The sequence below is a fragment of the Aquarana catesbeiana genome, linkage group LG12 (genome assembly GCF_042186555.1).
Source record: "Aquarana catesbeiana isolate 2022-GZ linkage group LG12, ASM4218655v1, whole genome shotgun sequence".
Taxonomy (NCBI): Eukaryota; Metazoa; Chordata; class Amphibia; order Anura; family Ranidae; genus Aquarana; species Aquarana catesbeiana.
In genome coordinates, this window is record NC_133335.1 from 124,042,248 (window position 1) to 124,058,871 (window position 16,624).

Consider the following 16,624-nt stretch of genomic DNA (forward strand, 5'->3'; position numbering starts at 1 on the left):
AATGTAAAGTTATGCACTTGTGGGCTAAGAATATGCATGCATCATACATGCTAGGGGGAGAACAACTGGGGAAATCCGTGGTGGAGAAGGATCTGGGGGTTTTGGTAGATCATAAGCTCAATAATAGCATGCAATGCCAAGCTGCGGTTTCCAAAGCAAGCAAAGTCCTTTCTTGTATTAGGAGAGGTATGGACTCTAGAGAGAAAGATATAATTTTGCCCCTGTTCAAATCATTAGTAAGACCTCATCTGAAATATGCAGTTCAGTTTTGGGCACCAGTTCTCAAAAAGGATATCGGGGAACTGGAGAAAGTGCAGAGACGGGCAACCAAACTGATAAGAGGCATGGAGGAGCTCAGCTATGAGGAAAGATTGGAGGAACTGAATTTATTCACTCTTGAGAAGAGGAGAATAAGGGGGGATATGATCAACATGTTCAAATATATAAGGGGTCCATATAGTGAACTTGGTGTTGAGTTATTCTTTTTACGGTCAACCCAGAGGACACGGGGGCACTCTTTATGTCTAGAGGAAAAGAGATTTCATCTCCAAATACGCAAAGGTTTCTTCACAGTAAGAGCTGTGAAAATGTGGAATAGACTCCCGCCAGAGGTGGTTCTGGCCAGCTCAGTAGATTGCTTTAGGAAAGGCCTGGATACTTTCCTAAATGTACATAATATAACTGGGTACTAACATTTATAGGTAAAGTTGATCCAGGGAAAATCCGATTGCCTCTTGGGGGATCAGGAAGGAATTCTTTCCCCTGCTGTAGCAAATTGGAACATGCTCTTCTGGGGTTTTTTGCCTTCCTCTGGATCAACTGAGGGTATAAAATTGGGTATATTGGATTGTACGATATTTTTAATTTTATTTATTTATTGTTTTTAAGGTTGAATTGGATGGACTTGTTTCTTTTTTCAACCTGACTAACTATGTAATGTGGTACTATGACCTTATCTTGCCGTCGCAGAGGGAGCAGAGGATGAAACATCTTCGGGAGGCCTTGCAGAAAGGTCTGTGCAACGCGTTCCCAGAAACTGGGAACTTACAAAATCCTGTTTCTGGACAACGTGTTGCTGAGGCTTCGGTCAGTCAAAGAAGGAGCAGTGGAGAAGGTGGCCGTCTGACTGATGCATTCAGACAATTTTTTAGTCCGCAGTCCCAAGGTATGATCGGTTCCAGCAACCATCGCCAGCGTCTGTTTTACATGGTGCAGGAATACCTAGGGGCAAGATCTGACTTGGACACCTTTCCCACCAAAAATCCTCTGGGTTACTGGGTCTTGAGGATGGATAACTGGCCAGAGCTTGCACAGTATGCAAATGAGCTACTGGCCTGTCCTGCATCCAGTGTTCTTTCGGAACACACATTCAGTGCTGCTGGGGGCTTTGTAACCGATCATAGGGTGCATCTGTCCACCGACTCGGTCGATCAACTGACCTTCATAAAAATGAATCAGCCTTGGATCACCACCAGCTACCAAGCACCTGATGCTGATGTAACCGAATAATTTTTTTTGAAATGTCAGATCCCTTCAAAGACTGCCTATGCTGATGCTGAGTGACTATCCTGTTATGTTGAGTAATTATCCTCTTCCTCCTCAATGATCATGCTTATAGCTTGTAAGAACATTTTTGGTTCTGGGCGCCGCCACCAGTGCCTAAGGCCCAATTTTTCAGCCCCTGTTTAACAGGGGCATGTCATTACAATTTTTGATGCAATTTTTTGCAGCAGGGTTAGTTCCTGCGCTCCAACTAGAGTATCTGTGAGGGGTTGCAGTGTTGTGGCACCAGCACCAGTGCCTAAGGCCCAATTTTTCAGCCCCTGTTTAACAGGGGCGTGTAATTACAATTTTTGATGCAATCCTTTGCAGCAGGGCCAGCTCCTGTGCTCCAACTAGAGTATCTGTGAGGGGTTGCAGTGTTGTGGCACCAGCACTGGGATGAGCTTCGAGTTTGAGTCGAACTCATGTTCGACTCCAACATCGGCTGTTCGCCAGTTCGCCGAACAGCGAACAATTTGGGGTGCAAATTCGAAAGCCGCTGAACACCCTTTAAAAGTCTATGGGAGAAATCAAAAGTGCTAATTTTAAAAGGCTTATATGCATGGTATTGTCATAAAAAGTGTTTGGGGGCCTGGGTCCTGTCCCAGCTTTGTGGAAATTGATCCTCTAATGGGACTTTAAAAGGAAACACCTACTTATAGGTCATAAGGAGTATAGAAAATGTAGGGATTGTATGATAAAGTGTTTATTAATAATATAGATCTTACAATGGATCTGTAGTACAAGGGGTAAATGTGCAGCAAACGTGATACATACAAAAATTGGCAATACAAAACATGCATAGATTAATTCACAATCCTAGAACTCCAATACACATAAAGTACATATGCGGGGAGTACCCGACGCGTTTCGAGCTATGCTCTTCCTCAGGGGTATCAGATTGGAATCAGCAAACAAGACAGATGTGTCTATAAATTAAAAACAGTAATAGCAATCATAAACCACTTGTAAGGGAAATGTAATTAATATACATCATCATAAAGCATATAAACAATATGAAGAAGAAAAAAGTAATGGTTGAAAATGCGAGTATACATTATCTATAAGAAGACACAGTGAATACTGACCATGTAGTATTGCTAGAAGGGCATGTATCTAATGCTGCATCCATAAAAAAGGAAGAAAAAGGGGGGGGGGAACGTGACACCATCGGACGTAGGTCCCGCTCCTGGTCCGCAACCCGCAAGGCCTGTGTGCCCGCCCAAGGCACGACAACCCGGAAAAACAATCCCCAACAGAGGGCGTCAAAAAGGCCACCAATAAGTAGGATGGTCCAGGGAGGGCTCCAATCTGTAAGGAGCAAGAAGTGAGAGGGGGGTAGAGTAATGAAGAGGCAAGAGGCGGTAGTAGGGTTGGTGGGGCCCCTGGGGGTGGAATGCCCCACTAATAGGGTGACAGCCAAACAAAGTTAGAGTAACATACCTAAATGGGCCCGTCAATTGTTTGAGGGCGGAAGGTTAGAGGAGGTATGGGTGGAGGACGTCTGGGCCTGAGTCCTAAATGGGTAGGTGTGGTATCCCAACTGCTTGTGAGTTGCCCCCAAAGACGGGGGTCCTTGGTATTGCCTGCCGGGGGTAATATAGTGCCGGCCAGCAGATATACTGAACGGGGCCCGGCCAGGAAAGGCCGGCAGAGTCCAGTCTAGGAAAAAGTTGAAGAGGAAATGGTAAGTGAAAAGGTAGTAAAGTATGGCCCAGATAATATACGTCCAAAATGTGGCTGTCTTACCTGATGGGGTCCCCGTGCGGGATAGTGTATCGAAAGATGGCGTTCTGAATGTGCAGGACGCCGTAATAATAACGGAGTCGCAGCCTCTTCATATAGTGAGGTCGCGTCCGCAATTGGTTGCGGGCGCGACCAATGGGTGGGAAGGTAGACGCCCCCCGAGCCTGGGGCGCGCGCACCGGCCCCATTGGACACCGTCACCAAGTGCATGTGAGCGGTGACGCATACCCCAGGCGTGATGACGTGCACTACATGGGGCGGAGCCAAGGCCCGCGCCGAAGGCCCGCGGCGCGGGAGTCAGGAGAAGCCGGACCAGATCCAGGTCAGGCGTCTCCTGGTTACAAGAACGCCACCCGCAGCAAACGTGGTTGCGTCGGGTGGCCCCCCCGCGCCGAGTGGGGAGAGAAATCCAGGCGTCATGCTCCGGAGCGGGGCGGCCCCACAGCGTGAGGAGGAGGGGCAGGACACGCCCAGCGGTGGGTGGATGTCAGGGGCTGTAAACAGGAAGTCACACAGGGAAAAAAGGGAAACAGAGTAAAAGATGAACTAAAAGAAAAGTACAAATGAGAGGAGATTATCAAAATGAGATGGTGATCAAAGGGAACAGTAAACCATGGCTTGCATAAAATATGTATAATAAGGTATATCCCAGCGAATCTTCTGGGCACATCTGAGAATTGAAAAATCTTACTAAGTCTTACTATAAAATCTTACTATATACAAAACATACACTATATACATAATATACAACTATTTAAGAGAAAGGGAGAAGGTATGTGGATGTACATATGGATTAGTGAGGTGTCTGATCAGGTTCCCATTCAGGGCCCCCCGACGAGAAACCCTCTAGGAAGGGTCTGAAAGATATACACGTATTTAACCCAGGGGGTTGGGTGGCCCTGAGTCTGAAGATCCACCTCTGTTCCAATTGCAAAAGTATTTTGTTCATATCTCCTCCGCGTATACCAGTATGTACGCGATCAAGGATGATGAACCAGAATTTGGGGCAAATGCCTTCATGTATATTCGTGACATGGCGACCCAGGGGTAGGTTGGGGTTACAGGTTTGCATGGCGGTGATGTGTCTGTATGCCCTGCGCCAGAACTCCTGAATGGTTTTCCCTACGTAGAAGCATGTGCACTCACAGGTAAGTAGATAAACCACCCCACCTGTTTTGCAGTTGGCATAGTGTCTGGGTTTAAAGGGTTCACCATTGGGCAGGGTAATGTGTTTGGAAGTGTTAAGAAACCTGCAGTAATTGCATCCACCACATGTAAAAGTAAAATACATGTCCCAGGGGACATGTATCAATGCAAAAAAAGTTTTAAAAACGGCCGTTTTTTCGGGAGCTGTGATTTTAATAATGCTTAAAGTCAAACAATAAAAGTGTAATATTCCTTTAAATTTCGTACCTGGGGGGTGTCTATAGTATGCCTGTAAAGGGGCGCATGTTTCCTGTGTTTAGAACAGTCTGACACCAAAATGACATTTCAAAGGAAAAAAAGTCATTTAAAACTACTCGCGGCTATTAATGAATTGCCGGTCCGACAATACACATAAAAGTTCATTGATAAAAACTGCATGGGATTTCCCCACAGGGGAACCCCGAACCAAAATTACAAAAAAAAACTGGCATGGGGGTCCCCCTAAATTCTATACCTGGCCCTTCAGGTCTGGTATGGCTTTTAAGGGGAACCGCGCACCAAAATTTAAAAAAAAACTGGCGTGGGGTCCCCCCAAAAATCCATCCCAGACCCTTATCCGGGCACGCAACCTGGCAGGCCGCAGGAAAAGAGGGGGGCGCTCTCTCATCCCCTGGTCTCTCATCCCCTGGTCTGGTATGGATGTTAAGGGGAACCCCGCACCAAAATTTTTAAAAAAATGACGTAGGGGTCCCCTTTATAATTCATACCAGACCTGAAGGGTCTGGTATGGTTTTCAAGGGGAACCCCGTGCCCAAATTTTTTAAAAAATTGGCGTGTGGTCCACCCAAAAATCCATACCAGACCCTTATACCAGGCCGCAGGAAAAGAGGGGGGATGAGAGAGCCCCCCCCTCCTGAACCATACCAGGCCACATGCCCTCAACATTGGGAGGGTGCTTTGGGGTAGCCCACCAAAGCACCTTGTCCCCATGTTGATGAGGACAAGGGCCTCATCCCCACAACCCTTGGCTGGTGGTTGTGGGGGTCTGCGGGTGGGGGGCTTATCGGAATCTGGAAGCCCCCTTTAACAAGGGGACCCCCAGATCCCGGCCCCCCCCTGTGTGAAATGGGTTTCACAAAAAAAACTGTCAAAAATGTTAAAAATGACAAGAAACAGTTTTTGACAATTCCTTTTTTTAATGCTTCTTCTTTCTTCTATCTTCTATCTTCTTTCTTCTATCTTCTATCTTCCTTCGGTTTCTTCCTCCATCTTCTTCTTCCTCCGATCCTCTGCTTCTTTCTCCGGTGTTCTCATCCGGCATCTCCCTCCGTGGCATCTTCTTATCTTCATCTTCTTCTCTTCATCTTCTTTTCGGGCCGCTCCGCATCCATGATTGGATGGAAGGCTCCCGCCCTCCGCTGTTTAAGAACAGTCAGAAGACGAGAAGCGTCACACAGCGGGAGCCTCCCTCCATGCCATCATGGATGCGGAGCGGCCCGAAAAGAAGATGAAGACAAGAAGATGAAGAGAAAAAGATGAAGAGAGAAGCGTCACACAGCGGGAGCCTTCCATCCAATCGTGGATGCGGAGCGGCCCGAAAAGAAGATGAAGAGAAGAAGATGAAGATAAGAAGATGCCGCGGAGGGAGATGCCGGACGAGAACATTTTAACATTTTTGACAGTTTTTTTGTGAAATGGTAGGGGTACTTTTGTACCCCCTTACCATTTCAAACAGGGGGGGGCGGGATCTGGGGGTCCCCTTGTTTAAGGGGGCTTCCAGATTCTGATAAGCCCCCTGCCCGCAGACCCCCACAACCACCGGCCAAGGGTTGTGGGGATGAGGCCCCTGTCCTCATCAACATGGGGACAAGGTGTTTTGGGGGGCTACCCCAAAGCACCCTCCCAATGTTGAGGGCATGTGGCCTGGTACGGTTCAGGAGGGGGGGGCGCTCTCTCGTCCTCCCCTCTTTTCCTGCGGCCTGCCAGGTTGTGTGCTCAGATAAGGGTCTGGTATGGATTTTTGGGGGGACCCTACGCCAATTTTTTTTTTTATTTTGGCGCAGGGTTCCCCTTAAAATTCATACCAAACCTGAAGGGTCTGGCATGAATTTTGAGGGGGACCCCTACGTAATTTTTTTTTTAAATTTTGGTGCGGGGTTCCCCTTAATATCCGCCTGGTATGGAATTTTGGGGGACTCCCATGCCAGTTTTTTTATTTATTTTGGTTTGGGATTCCCCTGTGGGGAAATCCCATGCAGTTTTTATCAATGAACTTTTATGTGTATTGTCGGACAGGCAATTCATTAATAGCCGCGAGTAGTTTTAAATGACTTTTTTTCCTTTGAAATTTCATTTTGCTGTCAGACTGTTCTAAACACGGGAAACATGCGCCCCTTTACAGGCATATTATAGACACCCCCCAGGTACGAAATGTAAAGGAATATTACACTTTTTTTGTTTGACTTTAAGCATTATTAAAATCACTGCTCCCGAAAAAACGGTCATTTTTAAAACTTTTGTTTGCATTGATACATGTGCCCTGAGGCAGGACCCGGGTGCCCAAACACTTTTTAGGACAATACCATGCAAATTAGCCTTTAAAATGAGCACTTTTGATTTCGAACGTTCGAGTCCCATAGACTTCAATAGGGTTCTAACATTTGTGTGAAGTTTTGGTCTGTTCGCAAGTTCTGGTGCGAACCGAACCGGGGGCTGTTCGGCTCATCCCTAACCAGCACCAGTGCCTAAGGCCCAACTTTTAAGCCCCTGTTTAACAGGGGCGTGTAATTACAATTTTTGATGCAATTCTTTGCAGCAGGGCTAGTTCCTGCGCTCCAACTAGAGTATCTGTGAGGGGTTGCAGTGTTGTGGCACCAGCACCAGTGCCTAAGGCCCAATTTTTCAGCCCCTGTTCAACAGGGGCGTGTAATTATAATTTTTGATGTAATTCTTTGCAGCAGGGTGTCAGAGAACTCACACAGCAAGCACCTGTCTCCATGCAGCAGCTGCCAATCCTCGTTCTGCTAATGCCAAGGTGCATGCAGGGAACCATAGCCAGAGACAAATGAGATCCAGGGTGGGCATGCACAATGGCACCTCTATGCGAACTCGCACGCGTGCTAACGCGCGCCCGCGAGTGCCAAAGCGCTAATGTGCTAACGCGCATGCGCCAATGTGCCGAGGTGCTAATGTGCTAACACGCATGTGCCAATGTGCTAAGTTGCTAATGCGCATGCACGTACACACGTACGCTGGCGCGAATCCTGGCACACAGCACCCTATATAAACAGAGAGTCTGCCTAGCATCAGTGCTGGATTGTCTTCAGCTTGTTCCTGTGTTCCTGTTGTTACTCTGCCTGATTGACCTTGTTCCTGAAAACCCGGCTATCTTCTGACCATTCTCTTGGATCTCCCCTGCCTGCTGAACCTGCCTCTACCTGCAATACTGACCTTGGCTTGAACTTATGATTACGGCTCTGCCTCCTGATTCTGTACCCTGCTGCCCGTCTGTTGCCAACCCCTGCCTGTTCCTGACTACGGTTTTGCTTTCTGACTTGGTACCCCGCTGCCAGCCTGTTGCCGACTCCTGCCTGTTCCTGATTCTGCAGTTGAACAAGTTTGGTGATCAGTTTCCACATCTCCTCAGCAGAGGTTCCTATATCTCCAAGTTCCAGCCTCCTGGCTGCAGGCACCTGCACCCTTTCGTTGCCCTCGCACTCCCTGTACCCACCACCAAGGGTGCTTGGACCGGAACCGTGCAAGAGGCCACCCTCATAATTTCGGGCTCCGCTGTAAGGTACGTGACACAGGGCTAGTTCCTGCGCTCCAACTAGAGTATCTGTGAGGGGTTGCAGTGTTGTGGCACCAGCACCAGTGCCTAAGGCCCAATTTTTCAGCCCCTGTTCAACAGGGACATATAATTAGAATTCTTGATCTAATTTTTCACAGCAGGGCCCGTTTCTGCGCCCACCAAGACTAACTGTGAGGACTTACAGTGTTGTGGCACCAGCACCATCACCACCACCACCAAAGGCCCAATTTTTCTGCCCCTGTTCAACAGGGGCATGTAATTACAATTCTTGATCTAATATTTCACAGCAGGGCCCTATGAGGGTTTACAGTGTTGTGGCCACAACAACACCTAAGGCCCAAATTTCTGCTGAGTATATAGGGCCGGCCCCTACTTTCAAACATCCAACTTACAAACGACTCCTACTTGCAAACGGAAGGAGACAACAGGAAGTGAGATGAAATCTACCCTAGGAAGGGAAATTCTCTCCTGTAAGAGTTAATATGGGAAAAACTTTTCTCCTTTACACTGATGCTTTATCACCAATCCTTGTTTCACTAAAATCCCAAAATTTTCAAAAAACATTTGTCATTGGGACAAAAAGTGAGGTGAAATCTTCTGAAGAGGAGCACAGACAGCAAAACAAATGTCACAGGGGTGATAATCCTTCCCTATGTTTTCCAAAAAGCTTAAAATAGATTTTTTGGCTGGAGCTTAACACGTTAAAAATGTACCAGTTCAAAATTACAAACAGATTCTACTTAACAACAAGCCTACAGTCCCTGTCTTGTTTGCACCTCCTGTATACTGCTGTTCAGAGTATATAGGGCCTGGGTGCCCCACAACTTTCCTTTTTTAATTTGGGTGCGGGGTTCCCCTTAATATCCATACAAGACCCAAAGGGCCTGGTAATGAACTAGGGGGTACCCATGCCGTTTGTCTCACTGATTTTCATCCATATTGCCAGGACCCGACATTACATTAAAGCCGCAAGCAGTTTTAAATGACTTTTTTTCCTTTAAAAATGTCATTTTGTGCAGGGACTGTTCTAAGCACGGGAAACACGCGCCACTTTACAGGCATACTATAGACACCCCCAAGGTACGATATTTAAAGGAATATTTCACTTTTTTTTTTTACTTTAAGCATCATTAAAATCACTGCCGAAAAAACGGCAGTTTTTAAAACGTTTTTTTTTTGCATTGATACATGTCCCCTGGGGCAGGACCCGGGTCCCCAAACCCTTTTTAGGACAATACCATGCAAATTAGCCTTTGAAATGAGCACTTTTGATTTTGAACGTTCGAGTCCCATGGACGTCAATGGGGTTCTAACGTTCGTGCAAATTTTCAGTCCGCAGGTTCTGGTGCGAACCGAACCGGGGGTGTTCGGCTTATCCCTAGTACAGAGGTAGGCCTGCCCATAATGTCATTAAATATGCCAATAACACCGTCTCGTAGGTCCGCTGCTCTGATAACATAATACGAATGCCATGCAGTTTAATATTATTTCGCCTGTGGAGATTTTCTAAATCGTCATGTTGCAAGCGCAGATGGGCAGCCTGATGTTGTTTGTGCAGACCTTCCAGAGAGTCTAACCTGTATAGTATTGCATCTCTGTCTGTAGATAATATTTCAACAGAGCTTTCTAGCTTCTGTACATTCTGAGATATGTTAGTAATGTCTCGGCGCAGGGATGACACCATCCTGGTCGCAATAGTTTCCATGTTTTGTCTTGTGGGTAGGGATAAGAGGATAGCTGACATTTCTGCAGGAGGCAATACAGCATTAGAGGTGGGAGCATGATCTTTGAAATGATCAGGGCTGGTTTGTAAGTCCTCTCTCAACAGTGCAGGTATGCCAGAGAGGCTGGAGCTCGGAGCGGAGGGATCCCTGATGATAGCAGAGGGAAGCGGAGGGGAGCTTCCTACCTGTTGTTTAGCCGCAAGGGGTGCCACATTGTCCCTCGTGGGGGGTTCTGGCGCCATTTTATCCCGTGAGGCCGACCTGGTTCTCAGCGTTTCTGGGGTGAAGTAATGCTGGATGTCAGTGGGATGCGTTCCTCGTGGGTCCCCATGTTTAGGGCCCCATCTGGGCATGGATAACTTGGGCAGAAGCGGATGAGAATCTCTTCTTTGTAGGCATGTGGTGTGGAGCTCAGATAGTGCGCATCTTCATGTCGCCATAGCATATCCCCTCCCCAACTTTTGCTAATTTAACTGGGGATTGTGTTCTGGCAGGCCTGGGTGTTGTGGTGGCTGAGTTGGGCCCGGATTGAGCAGGAAAAAGGCTGGGTGATCAAAGGTGTCTGTTGGGGTGTAGCAAGATGGCCGCCACTTACTCTGAGGATCCTGGCAAATCCTGCAGGACGGAGCACGGCGATGTCCCTGTGAGGGTTGTGGGAGCGGTGGGTAGGCTGGCCAGTTACCTGATTCGTGTAAGGAGGTAGCAGGGGGTCAGGAATGTTAGGCTGCAATGCTGGCAGAGATTCTGGGAGGAGCAAGATGGACGCCATTCTCCGAGCCGCGGTCTTTCCTGGTATCTGCTGTGTGGGTGCTCTGTTTGGGCCCCGTCCAGCTGAAGTTAGTGGGGCCAGGTTAAGATATGTGGAGGGACCCTAGAGGGGTCTGTCAGGCTGGGAACAGAGAGTGCCACTTTACAGGATCCCTGAATTCCAGGAGTAGTGGACAGAGCTGAGAGCATGCACGTCCTACTACATGCTGCGCCAGGCCATGCACCCCTTGAACTTTCTTTTAAATAAAAGTGGGAAAAACCAGCCCTGAAATGGATAAAAGCGAATGGTGGTGTCCTTAAAGCGCTACACTTGGAGTGAACCCCTGACACTAGGTATATGCTCAAATAATTCAATTACCAATAGGCAGAAGAAAGTTATACTTTACCAGAAATAGAAGAAACTTTTGTTTGAGAGATATCAGTTGTGTATCCCCAGAAAACCTTACCCTTCATTGACCTTTCCGTTCTTTTTCCATTCTCATCTTAGCCCTCTCTTCCCTCTCTGCTACGTGTATCCACCCTTTATTCCCCCAAAAAGTGGGTGTGTATGTCACTACTACGTAATGAATGATGTCAAATACATGTCATTTATCATGTAACCATGGCAATACTATCTAAGAGGCCATTTTGGACTTTTAACATAATTATCAACAGGGGGCAGTGTTGTATTAAAAATTATTTTAAAAAGTTTCTTAACCGCTTCCGGACCAGCCGCTGCAGTTATACTGCGGCAGGTTGGCTTTCCTGCACAAAACCATGTAGCTGTACGTTGGCTCGCTGGGTCCGGATAGCAGGCGCTGCACAGCAGGGGTGCCGATGCTCGTGGCTGCCACAAGCGATTGTGACCAGGAGAGGCAGAACAGGGACGAGTGTATGTAAACACACACTTCCCTGCTCTGTTCTGACAGGAGTGACAGATCGTGTGTTCCTATTAGCTAGGAACCACGATCCGTCACTTCCTCTAGTTAGTCAACTCCCCCTTCAGTTAGAATCACCTCCCAGGGAACATAGTTAACCCCTTCACCGGCCCCTAGTGTTAACCCCTTCACTGCCAGTGACATTTTTACAGTAATCAGTGCATTTTTAGTAAAAAATTAAATAATAATAAAAATGCTACAAATATATCCCCTATTTTGTAGACGCTATAACTTTTGCGCAAACCAATCAATATACGCTTATTGCGATTTTTTTTTTACCAAAAATATGTAGAAGAATACATATCAGCCTAAACTGAGAAAAAATTAGCTTTTTTAAAAAAAATGGTTATATTTATTATAGCAAAAAGTACAAAATATTGTGTTTTTTTCAAAATTGTCGCTCTTTTTTTTGTTTATAGCGCAAAAAATAAAAACCGCAGAGGCGATCAAATACCACCAAAAGAAAGCACTATTTGTGGGAGAAAAAGGACGTAAATTTTGTTTGGGTACAACATTGCAGGACCGCGCAATTGTCAGTTAAAGCGACGCAGTGCTGAATCACAAAAAACGCTCTGGTCAGGAAGGGGGTACATTTTTCTGGGGCTGAAGTGGTTAATATGTCAAAAAAATCTCGCCAAATAACCTTTAACTTTAAAGAACATAATAAAGCAAGATAAGGGTTCTATCTCTTTGACATATATGTCAAACTTTTGTCTCTCTTTAAAATATATGGTTTTGAGAAAATTTGGATAAGGTCATTAACTTAACTTCTCACATACCTTGAAAGTTAAGTCATGGTTACAAGAAGCATACTGGCTATTCAAAATACAATGATTATATAACATTATTATTATTATTATTCTAATACAGGAATTATATAGCGCCGACAGTTTACGCAGCGCTTTACAACAATAGGGCAGACAGTACAATTACAATACAATTCAATACAGGAGAAATCAGAGAACCCTGCTCGTTAGAGCTTACAATATAAGAGGGAGGGTCAAGTTATACAAAAGGGTAATAGCTGTGGGGGATTAGCTAATGGAGAAAATAGTGCAGTTGTTAGATGGATGCAGGTTAGGCTTCTTTGAAGAGGAAAGTTTTCAGGGATCGCCTAAAAGTGGATAAATTTGGAGATAGTCTGACAGATTGGGGTAGAGAATTCCAGAGGATGGGTGAGGCTCAGGAGAAGTCCTGGAGGCGGATATGGGAGGAGGTGATGAGGGAGCTAGAGAGCAGGAGGTCTTGGGAGAAATGGAGAGGGCGATTAGCCAAGCTAATTGCCCTCTCCATTTCTCCCAAGACCTCCTGCTCTCTATTTTGAGACTAGGCTAGTGATGTAGCTGGAGGCAGAATTGTGGATGGCTTTGTAACTTATTGTTAGTATTTTGAATTTAATTTGTTGGGCGAATGGCAGCCAATGGAAGCCAGTGGCATAACATGCAAGTTCACTCTTATTCATAGTGTTTCAAACCTATTATGCTCTTTATTAATACTATTTTTACTAATATGTATCATTTAGTAATATCAACCACTCTATCCTGAATATATGTATGAATTTAGTAAAAATACATAAACAATATATATGTAAAGTTATTCAATTAAGTGCCTATATAATCGCTTCAATATAATGTTATAATACTAAAACAAAAATTATTGGTAATATAATTATTTGCAATTAAATAATACAAGACACTTTGTATAAGCAGCTTTTGACTAAGCCCCTTCTCTCAATCATGAAAAGAGAGGAGAAAAAAATATGTGTTTGTTCATTGTTTATTTGAAATACGAGACATTGGTCTCATTATAGTGTAAACATTAGTCTCCTGACTAGCTCCTAATCTCGTCTGGCTGACAGGAATTCAAGAATTTATGACTTGGGAAAATGTTAGATACAACTCTTCAAGTCTACTTGTAAAGATTCTATTCATTTATTTATTTTATCAACAATGAACTTAATTTAACCTCCTAAGAAACAGCATAAAATGGCTTATGAGTTGCCCATGAAATTATATTTGAAAAATATATGATATGCAGAGGCCTTTAGAATTAATTCTTTTTAACCCCAATAGTTCTGACACTTCTAAGATTGCCCTGTATTTGGCTCTATCCATTTTCCATCAACTCTGACCAGATTTTCTGTCCCTACTGAAGAAAAGCATCCCCGCAACATGATGCTGCCACCACCGTGTTTCACGTTGGGGATGGTGTGTTCACGGTGATGTGCAGTGTTCGTTTTCCACCACACATAGCATTTTGCTTTTAGGCCAAAAAGTTAAATTTTGGTTTTATCTGACCAGAACACCTTCTTCCACATGTTTGCTGTATCCCCCGCTTCTTGCAAACTGCAAACAGGACGTCTTAGGGCTATCTTTCAATAATGGCTTTCTTCTTGCCACTCTCCCATAAAGGCCAGATTTGTGGAGTGCACGACTAATAGTTGTCCTGTGGAAAGATTTTCCCACCTGAGCTCTGGATCTCTGCAGTTCCTCAAGAGTCACTATGGGCCTCTTGGCTGCTTATTAATGCTCTCCTTCTCCGCACCCATGCTGGCATGGAGGGAGGCTCCCGCTGTGTGACGGCGTCTCCTCGTCTGACGGTTCTTAAATAACGGGGGCGGGGCCACCCGGTGACCCCGCCCCCCTCTGACGCACGGTGACTTGACGGGACTTCCCTGTGACGTCACGAGGAATGCCACAGGGAAGTCCCGTCATGTCCCATGCGTCAGAGTGACCCCGCCCCCACTATTTAAGAACCGTCAGACGAGGAGACGCCGTCACACAGCGGGAGCCTCCCTCCATGCCAGCATGGATGCGGAGCGGCCCAGAGAAGAAAATGAAGAAGAGAAGAAGAGAAGAAGGAAGAAGAGAAGAGGATGAAGAAGAAGATGAAGAGAAGAACGGGAGCCTCCCCCCATGCCATGGGTGCGGAGCGGCCCGAGGAGAAGAAGATAAAAGACGCCACGGAGGAGATGCTGGACGAGAACGCCGGAGGAAGAACCAGAAGAGCCAGAAGAACCAGAAGAAGAAGAAGATGAAGGAAGATAGAAGAAAGAAGAAGCATTTAAATAAAGGAATTGTCAAAAACTGTCTCTTGTCATTTTTAACATTTTTGACAGTTTTTTTAGTGAAATGGTAGGGGTAAGTACCCACTTACCATTTCACACAGGGGGGGGCCGGGATCTGGGGGTCCCCTTGTTAAAGGGGGCTTCCAGATTCCGATAAGCCCCCCCGCCCGCAGACCCCCACAACCACCGGCCAGGGTTGTGGGGATGAGGCCCTTGTCCTCATCAACATGGGGACAAGGTGTTTTGGGGGGCTACCCCAAAGCACCCTCCCAATGTTGAGGGCATGTGGCCTGGTACGGTTCAGGAGGGGGGGCGCACTCTTGTCCCCCCTCTTTTCCTGCAGCCTGCCAGGTTGCGTGCTCGGATAAGGGTCTGGTATGGATTTTTTGGGGGACCCCATGCCGTTTTTTTTTTTTTTTTTTTGGTGCGGGGTTCCCCTTAAAATCCATACCAGACCTGAAGGGTCTGGTATGGAATTTAGGGGGAACCCCACGTCATTTTTTAAAAAAATTTTGGCCGGGGTTCCCCTTAATATCCATACCAGACCTGAAGGGCCTGGTATGGAATTTAGGGGGACTCCCACGTAATTTTTTTTTTTAATTTTGGTTCGGGGTTTCCCTGTGGGGAATTCCCATGCCATTTTTATCAATGAACTTCTATGTGTATTGTCGGCAATGCAATAGCCGCGGGTAGTTTTAAATGGGTTTTTTCCTTCGAAATGTCATTTTGCTGTCAGACTGTTCTAAACACGGGAAACATGCGCCCCTTTACAGGCATACTATAGACACCCCCAGGTACGAAATTTAAAGGGATATTACACTTTTATTGTTTGACTTTAAGCATTATTAAAATCACTGCTCCTGAAAAAACGGCCGTTTTTAAAACTTTTTTTTGCATTGATCCATGTCCCCTGGGGCAGGACCCAGGTCCCCAAACACTTTTTATGACAATAACTTGCATATAAGCCTTTAAAATTAGCACTTTTGATTTCTCCCATAGACTTTTAAAGGGTGTTCTGCGGCATTCGAATTTGCCGCGAACACCCCAAATTGTTCGCTGTTCGGCGAACTTGCGAACAGCCAATGTTCGAGTCGAACATGAGTTCGACTCGAACTCGAAGCTCATCCCTACTATCCATGCATGAGTGGCCACCCGAGGCATGGTTGGGTTGTATTGTATATAGTGACTCAGCATGCCGCCCGTGCCCCGGACGATATCATCTTAAGACGAAGTGCATAGGATGGAGCCACGTGTTGACGTCACCGCACTTCTCAGATCCCGGAAGGACAGGTAGCTGCAATAAAGTTTTAAGGATTTTTTACACTATGGTGAGTGTTTTACATTTTGGGGACCCTCTGTGATATTGTTACCTGGATGGGGATTCCACATGCCCTAATAGACTCCTGGGATATTTTAAAGGCCCATGCTGGGTTTAGAGCCACAAGAGTGTCAGGGCTGGCTCAGCCCTTCCTTCTCTGAGCTGGCCGCTCAGCTGTTAGCTAATTGCCAGCTCTCATCTCTCCCCACAGTTAACCAGCTGTTGTGGATCTGCTTGTCAGTCCCGCCTACTTAAAGATCTCCAGCTCACTTAATTTCTGCTTTCGCCTTGGTCACATCACAAGAAACCATCTCCTGTGTTCCTGTTTAAAGACTGGCTTTGCTGACATCCCTTCTGGCTCCTTATCTTGCTTGCTGTTCCTCTACTTGGATCCCTGACTTCTGGCCTGGCTGATTACCCGATCTGGTTACTGAACTCTGGCTTGGCTGATTACTTGATCTGGTTACTGAACTCTGGCTTGGCTGACTACCCGATCCGGTTACTGGACTCTGGCTATGCTTTGACTACGCTTACTCTATTTACCTTTTTATTTGTATTAAAAAACAAGTGTGATTTTACTGTACT